We start from the raw sequence: 12,432 nt of genomic DNA on the forward strand, positions 1-12,432 counted from the left end.
TTCAAACTTAGCACTTTATCCTTCATATCATGCTGAGGTTAAACTATCAACCCAAAGGTAACCAAACAAATCAGGCAAGTACTAACTGAAGAGTATACATCTTTATATTAAGAAAGAATGGTGTAGAGGCAGCTAGGTGGCACAGAGGATAGAGCACTGGCCCTGAAGTCAGGAGGACCTGAGTTCAAATCCGGGCTCAGACTGAACACTTGACACTTACGAGCTGTGTGACCCTGGACAAGTCACTTAACCCCAATTGCCTAAAAAAAAAAAGAATGGTGTAAAAGCCATAGTGTTTGGCTTAGTATGAGGAAGAGCTAAATTCAAATTCTTATTCTGATACTACCAGTGGGGGCCCAGACCAGGGTTGAGTAACCTGTGGCCTCGAGGACACATGTGGTCCTTTAGGTCTTCAAGTGGGGCCCTTTGACTATGAATCCACACTTCACAGAACAAATCCCCTTAATAAAAAGATTTGTTCTGTAAAACTTGGACTCAGTCAAAAGACCACACCCAAGGACTAAGAAGGCCTCAAGTGTAGTCAAAGCCTGTTCCCCACCCCTAGCCCAGACAATTCATTTACCTTGATATGCCTTAGGCATCATTTAGGATTTATCTAGTAAATCATTCAATTCAATAAACATTTATTAAGCACCCACTAAGTGCTAGGCACCATGCTAAGATCTGGGGATACAAATAGGAAAAAGAAAGAAAGTTCCTTCCCTCAGGGAGTTTACAATCTAATGGGGGTAAAACAAAACACAAAATGAAACTGGAAAAGTGGAGGGGGGCAACACTAAGGGTTATTTAACTGGGGGGAGGGAACAGAGTAGAATTCTGACAGAGCTACAGAAGAAAAGTGGAGCTTAAAGTTCAACTCTTGCCCTCTGAATAGAAAAGCTTAGGGATGAAGTGAAGTGCCTCATCCTCCAGCCCTTTGATCTGAGGTGGGAAGTTGTTGACAATCTGAGGCTTGGGTTACCCTCATTGTTATGGATTCCAAGTAATCAGTTTATCTTAGGAGGGGCATCTTGTTCCATATGGAGATAAAACCTAGAAGACCTTAAGATGGCAAGTGGACTCAAAAGCAGTTGCTAATGAATTTCAATATCCTTTCTATGAAATAATCAATAACATTAAAATTTTGAAATGTCCTTATTTATGTGCATTCCAGAATGCAGATTCTGGGGTTAATCATTCAAGAATTATAAAGGGAAATGATCTTCTTGTTTATATTCTTGTTGGGGATTTTAATACTGATTTATTTTGATTTTGATTTTTTAAACTATAGAAACAAATAGCACATACATCATAGCTTTAATTATTCTTATAGCTAGACTGTTTTTTTCATTATTCTTCTAGATGGGAAAAATAACATAGAGACATCTTACTGAGATATTTTGTTGTTTTTACATTCTTTCTACCAAGTGAATGATAAGATTTCCCTATCCACAGTCCTAATCTCATAATTCCATGTTGCTAATTCAAGGAGTATTGCTGCAAGCCTCACAAATCCTATAGCATTTGAAATTCATCTCTAGTTTCAAAGGGCATAAAAATGTGTTCTCAAAAGGGTGAGATATAAGAAAAGAAATGAACCAATTCACTCCCGTCTTCACCAGTATCACTGCATTATCATAACATCACCATCACCAATTTGGAGATAGAAAACACCTTAAAAATAATCTATTGCATCCATTTTAAAGCTGAAGAAACTAGGTCCCAAAGCAGTGAAATGATGTACCAAGGTCAGAAAGCTGGTAAGCAGAGGAGCCTATATTTGAACCTGATGGGGTATGGGCCAAAGCTGAGACCTTTGCCCCTTACCCCAAAAAGAATTTGGGTCCCACTTGTCTAAGGGATTCTCCTTGAATTCTACCACTTGATCAAGGAGGTCTCTGGTGTTCCCCTGAGGCTATAATCCTATAAACTGGCCTTTCATTATCTCCTATGCCCAATATCCCAATTGTCTGTTACCCTTAACCTAGCCTAACCCTTCATTGTCTTATCTCCTTATGGCCTCTGGCTACTTCCCACCCTTGACCCCACTTAGACCCCATTCTCAACCTCCCAGTCACTCCCATCAAGATCCTACCTAGATCCTTCCCACAGTCTTTCTGTATATAAGGTCCATCTGGTCTCCATTAAGGTAATCAGATTCCTTAAGAACCTAGCCAATAGTTCACAAATGTTCAGATTCCTTAAGAGTCTGGTCAATGCGGTGGATCTTTAATAAGCCTTGTCACTGACTGAAAGAAGGCTTGGGTCGAATTCATTCAGGCAGGACCTGTGTGTCATTATTTCAGGGTCCCAGCACCCCTAAACCTCTAGACCTCAACAAATCCACTTCCTATGTATCTAAATTTAGTGTAGTTTCCACCAAATTATAGTTTTCCACCTGAGTTTTGTTCTTACTCATATTGTATATCATATAAAACAGGGGGAAAAAAAGGGACTTCCAGTTAAGTTGAGGTAATTATCCAGTTTTTAAACACCTAAGTGCTATAGCTATTACAGGTCTTTTTTCCCTCTTTTTGTTTTTACCTTTTCAGATTTAAACAATTCTACTTCACCTGCTTATGATAAATTTTAAATTGTGTTGTTACAGAGACAGCCAAACAACAATTTCAATAATTCACAAGACAAAGGAACATTAAGCCGAAACATAAAGTCAATATCTTTTTTTTTTGAAAGAAAGGAAGAAAACATCTTAGTAGGAACTTGTCCTCATAGAATCCTCAACACATTCATTTTACAGATGGAAAAAACTGAGGCCCAGAGAGGTTAAGTGACTGCTCTAAGGTCACACTAGCAATTTGCATCAAAGATAATATTAGAATCCAGGTCTTCAGACTCTTAGAGCTATAGTTCTTTCCATTTTTTCTACTAAATACCTTTCTCTGTTACTCTTGCCTGATAATTCCCTTCCTTGTGCTTTTTGGTTTACTCTGTGACTTAGAGGACTAGCTCCTTCTTCCACTCCCCTTTACAGCAGCTTTGGTCCAGAAGAAAGAAAAATAAATTCACAGACTGTATCATAATGAAAGATAATGATGAGGCCCTTACACAAAGTCATATTTGTTCTGATATCATGTCTTATGTGAAGTAGGCTGGGAGGAAAACTGGGTCACTGAAATTGTTGAATAATGAACATTGCACAGCTACAGTGAATCAGTGGGGACCTGCATCTAGGTGATGATTTAAGGGACAGGCCCTTCTGTAGGCAGACATCTCAAGGGAAGAGGTCTCTTCAAGTATGATGTCGCTCCTCCCTCCCAATTCTTCCAAGCAAAGGGAAACATGGTTGTAAGCTGCTTTCAATAGGGGTGATTCAGTGGACCTTCAAAGTTCTGAAATAGATAATAAATTTGCATTTTTTCTAGTAAAAGTAGTTGTCTGATTCAAATATCATGAGTGAAGTAAAGGGCACATGGAGATTGACTGACAACCCATGACTACCATGCTTATTCCTTTATTTCTTATTTTACTTTCTCTTTCTAATTTCATCTCATTGTTTTGGGCTTTGCTGTTTTATAGTGGAAATACAAGATGCTTTCTCTACATAATTCCTCTCCTCCCCCCCCCCCCCCCCCGGCCAATAGAATCTAAACTCCTTAGGAAAAGTAATTGATGGGCTTGGGATCTGGGCCCCAGAAAGGAAAAACCTTGGACTTTCCCACATGACCAAATCTGAGGCTATAATCCCATCAACTGGCTTTTCATTGTGGACCTCCCTATGGCCCCAAGGCCATTTCTCCATTCTCCCTTGGCCATGTGGTCCAGTTCCCTGAAATTCTATTACCTCATAGACTACTTGGCCATTCCTAGATCCCTCCCATAGTCTTTCTGTATATAAGGTCCATCTTGTTTCCATTAAGATGCTCAGATTCTTATAATCTAGCCACTGCTCAGATTCCTAAAATCTAGCCACTGCTGAGATTCTTAAAATCTAGCCACTGTAGCTTACTCATGTTTAGACTCCTTAAGAGTCTGCCCAATATGACGGATGTTCTAATAAACCTTGTCTTTGACTGAAAGAAGGCTTGGGTCAAATTCTTTTGGGCAGGACCCATGTATTGTGATTTTGGGGTCCCAGCACCCCTGAACCCCTAAACCACATCATTTTGGTGGCCTATACAGGGAAACTACCCAACCCCAAGTTCTTTTCCAGCCAAGACTGGAAGGTATGTAAGCCTCCTCTCCCTCCCTTTCTTGCTCTGCAGTTGGGGTTGCTCTCCAAGCACCAAGGCTTTGAAGTGCTTTTCTGGCAGACAGTTATGAGACTGTCTCATGCTTGGCCTGACACTCTCAGGCTTTCGATCCACTGGGTCGGTTCAAGGCCAGAGACCTGGGTACACCTTCCACAGCATAGAGGACAAGGACTAATGCCCTATCTGGTAGTGTATTATTCCCTCGGTGCTAGGGAATCGGGAAAAACTGCAGTTGCTTTTTGGTTCCCTGAGGCCTACTTACTCCCCTTCCTCTGCACCTCTGAATCCTCCTTCATAGAGGTTACAGGGAAAGTTAGAACAACTAAAAATATCTTGGCACATCTGGAGGTTTTGTGATTCATCATTAAGAAGTTTCCTCCTTACAATCTTGGTCACTCTCTTCTCTCACTCCCTTCTCTTGAGTCAAGACATACATCTGTTAACCCCTCTCATAGGAGAAGAGAGTTTCACCCTTTACCCCTCACTTTTGATTTCACCCTCCCCCACCTGGGGAAAAGGAAGAGGGGAGGGGCAGCAGCTACAGCATGGGCCCCACTGGCAATGGCCTTGGGCTTTGGGGCAACCTTTGCCTGGAAGGATCACCCAGGTTCAGCACATCCTGCTCAAGGTAAAGAAGCTGGCCTCTGAACTTGGGTAAGCATGCTCTTAAATTTGTAGTTTTAATTGTTAATGAAGAGATGTTGATTCTCTGTGTAAAGTAATTTGGAAGTGCATTTAACAAAACTGAAGTCACCTGATTGGTAATCGGTTTGTTTCAAGTTTCAAATTTGTGAACTTTCTGTATCAGTTATGTCAAGCAATTTTTCATAATTTGGTGACCACTAAAATAATTTACTATTGTTGGTTATTGTTTTAATATGTAAACTAGCCAAAAGCTTGTTTGGGTTATGTATAGCTTGCTGAGAATTTGCAAGTGTATAGAAATCTCTAATGATTGACTTTTTACATTAAGTTAAATTTAAGTTTGAGATGTAAATCCTGGAAAAGTTTTTACTAAGTTGTGATTAGTAAAACTTGCTGTTTGAGGCAAAAGCTCATAGGATTTTATTTTGAATTGTCTGGTGGGTCACGATCCATTGATAATCAATAATCCACCATCTGAGAGAAATGCCACAAGCTACTCAGTGAAGGTGATACTGGTGGGAAGTCAGCATTGGGAAAAGCTGAGAGGACAATTTTAGCCTCAGTCTAAGATGGGATCCTCCTGGCTCAGTTTCCCCATTATGTTCCTTTGAAAGGGAATGTTACCCACCTGGCTATTCTTCCTGAGTCTGGCTATGAGGTGGATTTGATACTGCATGGTTGGAAAACTGAATTATCTGAATCCAAACAGAGCTAAGGATGTTTTATCCTCTCAAAGTTGAGTCCTAAATCTAGTCCCTGCTTTATATCTGGGCCTTGCAGTCTTTTCTGTCAGATTTGTGTCTTCCAGACTACAAGCCATTCACCTACAGTTGGCAGCAAACAGCGAGTACCAGTCAATGTCCCCCATCATTTCTGGATGCAGCCTGTGCTGGGTTCCAGTCAACTTCCTCTTTGGGACCCCCTCGAGGCAGGGACAGCTCTATGCCCCTTGCCAGCAAGACAAGCCAGCAGTTTCAGAAGCTGAGACCTTCACCCCTTACCAAAAGAATTTGGGTTCCATTTGTTTGAGGGGGAAATGATGGGGTTGGGATCTGGGCCCCAGAAAGGAAAAACCCTGGACTTTCCCACATGGCCAAATCTGAGGCTATAATCCCATCAACTGACCTTTCCTTGTGGACCTCCCTATGGCCCCAGGTCATTTCTCCATTCTCCCTTGGCCATGTGGTCCAGTTCCCTGGAATTCTGTTACCTCACAGACTACTTGTCCACTCATAGATCACTCCCATAGTCTTTCTGTATATAAGGTCCATCTTGTCTCCATTAAGATGCTGAGATTCTTAAAATCTAGCCACTGTAGCTTACTCATGTTTAGACTCCTTAAGAGTCTGCCCAATATGATGGATGTTCTAATAAACCTTGTCTTTGGTTGAAAGAAGACCTTGGTTGAATTCTTTCAGGCAGGACCCACATGTTGTGATTTTGGGGTCCCAGCACCCCTGCACTCCTAAACTGCATCAGAATTACTTTTGTTTTTGTCTTATTCCCTGCCCCCATCTATGGCACAAGTCCTGCAAGTAGCAGAAGCTTAAATAATGCAGATTGAATTGAATTGAATTGAATTGAATCTAAGCATCTAGTAAAAAAAAAAAAGGTTAAATCAATGTCCTTACCTTGAGATAGTATTTTTGGCATTTCCTAGAACAAATCCTGGCCACATAACTTAATTGTCAAAAGAGTTATGTTTTATCATTTATGCCATTTGTGTGCTGTGTTGGGAATGAGGGTGGTTCAGAGGGTAGAGATAAGTTATTGAGAAGTGAAGAAGAGATTAGGTTTCTCTGTCTCAGGGCTTCCTGATTCTGAGCTAGTTCATTTTCATGAGACATTTTTGCAGATAGCCTTGGATCCTCTAACTATTTCAATATACTTTTAACTTACGGAAATGATACATTTAGGGGTTTTGTTATGTGTAGGAGGGGAGCAGGGTAAGAAGAAGTGTTGACATTTAAATCCTAGCCAAGTATATCCAAGTATATAAAACACAACAGATACTGTCCATAAGTGGTTTCTTTCTTTGTGTTCTTGCTGATACCTGGAAGGAACTGAGTTGCTTTTGTTCTTATTACTTTACTAAACTTTTAAGGATTCATGCTTTCTTTCATACAAAATTTTTCTTCAGTCATATAGATCCCCAAACTTCCACATTTTAGGCTGTCCTCAAGTACTTCAATAAGAGAAAAACAAACAAATTAGCCAGAGCAACATTTAAGTGATAATTCACTCTCCTCCACTCAACCCCCTATTTGACTAATTCAGTCCTCAGGCAATCATTCATCACCAGTCTTGCTCTGGAAGCTTTCCCTACCAATAGATCTACTCCCTCCAATCATCACCACAAACTCCTAGAATCCAGGACTGGGCCACAGTGAGAATTGAAGTAAGACAGTAGTGTAAGTGTCTTTAAGAATGAAAACATAATGTATGAAGTCTTCCTGTTCATGGGATATATCTTTATGAAAGCACTAACTATTCCCATACTTCAGTCCTCACCTCTCTAGGCCTATTAGAACTAGTACAAATAATAAGTTCCTCTGAAAAGGTCATACACATTCAAATTTATACTATTCAAGTTTATAATTATAAAAAAAATATGGAAATGGTTCCATCATAATAGAAACATGCAGATTTCAAATAACACAACCACTTCAGTGCATTCATTATGTGCACTAATTGGAACCTAGGTGTACATCCTCAAGATTACGAGAAACCTGTGAAATTATATTTATTTTTACCCTGCTGAAAGGAAAGTGTACTCTTGACTCTGAGGGCTGCCACAGTTCCTACTAACAGGAAAAATTCATCCAAAATTATCATTTTTTTTTCAGGCCGCACCCACCCCTGACTGTTTCAGGAGCAAAATGTGAGGAAATAAAGCCAGAGGGAGAAAATGTGCAATAGATAGTGGATGGGAATAGTTGTTGAGTTTTTTCCCCTGTACTTTCCAAAAGAAAACTGTATATTATCACTATTTATTCTAGTCATAAAACTAAGTTCTACTGCTAGGAAGTAAAATGAACTCCAAAGAAATTAAACAGTAGACCTGATGAAAATTATGTGGTGATTAGAAACTTAATAGGCTTTACTTCTGCATTGTATTTCATTTGGCAGTTGTTTTTGTATTTGTAGCTATAGCAGACAGCTATAGTATAGTGATTACAGTGCTTGGCTTAAAGTCAAGAAAACCAGAGCCTGAATCTTGTCTTAGATGCTTGCTTGCTGTATGACCCCGAGAAATTCACAAAACTCTCTGAACCTCAGTTTACTCATCTAAAACATGGACAGAATAATAGCACCTAACTCATAGAAGTATAATTAAGTAGAATAATATATATATGATTCTATTTCATATGATTCTACTTCACACATTATGTATGTGTATACATGTATGTATATACACATGTGTATACATGTATGTATACACACATGTATATACATATATAGCACTTTGAATTGTTTTCTATTGATCTTATTTTTATTTCAGTTTCACAAACTCTCCCTCCTGTCTCCCCCTTTCCCCATTGAGAAAGTAAGAAAACCAAAATCTTGTTTATGTAACAACACTTTGCACTACATAAAATGCAAGTACCAGGTGTCTTAAAATCAACAATAAGTTGTTGCTTTTAAGACTTTCCACTCAAATCATGCATTTACCAGCTGATTTCATTGGAACCAAACTGTTCATTTCACTTGTTCAATTGGGAATCATTAAACTCAAGAGAAGGAAAATGTCCATCTAATTGGGTAAACCATTAAAAGCCAAGTGTAGAATTTAACACTTTGTTTTACAAAACTAAGTGTGGAAGTACAGGAAACTTATCAAAAGGATTTCTTGTTTGTTTAGACTTTCTGGCTTTTTTATTCTTTTATACATAATTCTTCTCTATCTACCTTCTATTTCCTTAGTGTAAGTTATTCTTAATTTGGAAAAAAAAATACTCCTTTGGTGCAAATCGTATTGCTTTACAAAGTATAGACTGACAAGTGGATATATGCTTATATGTGTCAAAGGTTGGAGCTGAACACTGGTGTTTCAGATTAACAAACTAGCCATCTATTTGTTAGGCCATGCTTTCTCCCAGCTAAGTTGTTGGAGAATAAAATCTTTTGTAAAGAAATCTCTTCTCCCAGTCTGGGATGAACTTTTTTCTTTGTGTTCAATTTTTCCAGACACTTACTTATATTTCTAAATGAGTAATGAAGTGAATAGTTTAAAAACTTCTGATTTAGTTTCTTTTTCCTTGTGACAGCAGACTTTTTCATTAATTTGTCTAATGAAGGGGATTTACAAGTATATTTGAAAGCTGATTGGCTTGCAAAATCAAGTATAACAATGATTTTTTTTTATATTGTCATGAAACAAAATCTATCAGTTTGTATTTATTTTGTCCTGTTTGTAGTCATTCTGTATTTGGCTGTGTTCACCAGCAGCATATGGATACACATTTATCTCTCATGCATTGTGAGCTGGTGAGCCTAGAATTCTCAGCACATGTGCATCATCAGTACATTTCTGAAAGCCTACTTGCCTGATTTCTTTAGAACATTGCAGTACTAAAGGTACTGTAATTCAATCTAAGGAAAAGCTGTAGGCACAAGAGGAGAGGCAGGCAGGGGAAGCTGCCACAAGTAAGTCACATGATAGGTAAGACTTGCATCTTCCCGCACCAGCTAAACTGTAAAGTTCATCTGCCAGTGATACGTTAACATGGGAAGCATTTCTTTCTGATTATGGGTAAATATAAAAACCATTTTGTGGGCTTCAAGCTAAAAATGATTGTATTCATTAAACAGCATGGAAACAGAACTGTGTAAAGACAGTTTTCAGTGAGTGAAAAGTTGGTGCAAGACTGGTGGAAACTAAAAGACAAGTAATACTGGCACAGTTTTTTTAAAGTTTCATACAATGGTTGCATCTCATTTTTTTTTTTGCAAAAATTGACATAAAATCTGTGATGATCATGTGGTGAAATTTGCTACTAACTGTGTGAGTTGGGTATATTACTAAATTGCTAATTGCTTCATTTTCCACAACTGTATACTGGAGATAATAAGAAAACCTAAATTCCAGGGTTGTTTTGAGGATAAAATGGGATACTATTTGTAAAGCACTTGGCACAGGGCCTGGTATATTTTAAATTTCTAATAAAAACTTGTTTCCTTTCCTTTGTTTTTTTCTCCAGGAAACCTGACTATAAGTAACAGATCAGAATTGTTCTTTTCATTTGGATAATGGACTTTATTCTGGGACAAAATCTCATGTTGGACATGAGGGGATCAGTAGCAGTATGTGTGGGGTATGGTCCCATGAACTTTGTATTCAGATTCCAAGATATTTATTGCAATCTAGATCAGAATAAAAAGAAACTCTCAGTTTGTAGAGGCAAAGAGATGTAGAGACATGTTCCAGGTGATCCCAGTAGTAAATTGAAGAGTCAGAATTTGCATGCGAGTCCTCAAGCTCTAAACCTGTCTTTCCTTCTGCTATACCACATTGCTATTGTTTCATTCAATGTGTGATAATAACCTCTCTGATGCCTAAAGTGTAAGGCAAGGCAAACACAGAGCAATCATTCCTTCAGGGACTGTAATCAGCTTTGGAAAGTGCACATTTATGTATACAGTTTATGATAAAGAAGCTTTGGGCAGGTACACTTCAAAAAGCCAGTGCTTCAGTTTCAATGCCTGAAGCTCTTCTAAATTGAGAAATGCTGCTGTAATTTCAAATCATTAAGCACAATGAAAAGTGATTTACTAGGAGAGAGTTCTTTTTATGAGCACTTCAATTAGTAAGTGAGTGCAAGCAGCAGTTTTGAGTCACAGGTTAGCTCAAGTAAATGGATTTGAACATGTAACCCGGAAATTGAAATTACATTTAAAAAATTGTTGATGAAAGAAATGAAGATAGATGTAAAGGTGTGGTGAATGGGGGGGGGGGGAGCTTTAAAGGCAAAATAAAATGGAATTTACAAGGAAAGGGCCTTTGTCCTGGATCTTGATTTTTCAACCAATATCTATGGGGAAAATTATTTAAATATTCTCCCCCCTAAGAACTGAAAAAGTGATGTTGTAGGGTAGTTTCATGTGGTTATCATAACATATAGATATGAGCCCTCCATAAACCATTGAACTCAATGCAATTTGCTTAGGGAATGAATGGAGCTATGTAGCAACATACATGTTGATGCACTCTGAGAAAGTTATGCAGATAAGGTAAGTAGATTAGATAATTGAGAACTTCAGCAGTATCTATCCCAGATAATTGAAAAGAATAGAGCCATAGAATCTCAGATTTGGAATGGGCCTCAGAAGTCATTTCATCTAAGCCAGACTTGTACAGGAACTTCCTAAACAACATCCCTGACAAGCAGTACTTTAGTTTTGGCTTAAGGATCTCCAGGAATTTAAAAACAAACAAACAAAAAGCAAAAACAAAAACAAACAAACAAAAAAAAAACACTTCTTTATGAGAAAAGCCATTAAATATTTGGAAAACTCTGGTTGCCAAGTTGTTTTGTTTTGTTTTGTTTCCAAAATTATTTATTTCCCCATATTTTGTTCAAGAATCCGACTCTCTTTAATTCACATTTATCGTTACAGATTTTGTGATCTAGGAACAAAGAAAACTAATTTATTCCATCTGCCACTTGGCAGCTCTTTAGATATTTGAACAAGACAGATATCATATTACCCCTGAATAGTTTCTTCTCTAGCTACAGATAGATGATGGCATAATGAAAATAGCACTGGCTGTGGAGTCAGAGGAGCAGGATTATAATCCCACCACTGATATTTATTACTTATATAACCCTGAGAAATTTATTTAACCTTTCTGAGACTCAGTTTCCTTATTTATTAAATGACAGGGTTGGATTAGATGACATCTGGGGTCCCTTCCATCTCTAGATCTATTATCTTATATGAGTGGCCCAGTTCCTTCAAGCAATTTGCATGTCACCTGGTTTCAGTCCCTTAAGTATTCAATTCTTTGTTCTGTGAAGGTTGTTTGGTCATTATCCTTCCAAAGAAATTATTTCAGAACTAAACACAGTCCTTCCAGTATTGACTGGACAGGAAAATCCATGTTTTCTATGGATATCATCACCTGTCTATTACGTGCATTATATTTCTATTTATGTATATTAAGTTCACATTAACTTTGTATTGTTGTTTCACTGAGGATTAGGATGACAAACTAAGTTTTTAGCATATGCAGGATGATACACACTGTATAATGAGTCGGACAATCAACGTAATGGAAACATTTATTTTCCTCACATTGAATTATAGTCCCTGTGGCCCCTCCTTAGCAAAGATGACTTTGTCCTCTTCTTCTCTTAAAGGCAACATTTTGTTTAATTTTATCTCAGATATCAAGTTTATGGCTCAGCTAAATCATTGAAAGGGATTTGTGTATGTCAAGGGTATCCAGAACCAATGGAGCAGGTGACTTGGGGTGTTTCTGTAATACGGCCATGGAATTAGTATTCAACTTCGACTCTTCTACATCCCGTCTAACACAGTTACTAAAATCACAGATATTTAGGACTTAAAACAC

Source organism: Vombatus ursinus, unplaced genomic scaffold (genome assembly GCF_900497805.2).
Source record: "Vombatus ursinus unplaced genomic scaffold, bare-nosed wombat genome assembly UNPS02012179.1, whole genome shotgun sequence".
Lineage (NCBI taxonomy): Eukaryota > Metazoa > Chordata > Mammalia > Diprotodontia > Vombatidae > Vombatus > Vombatus ursinus.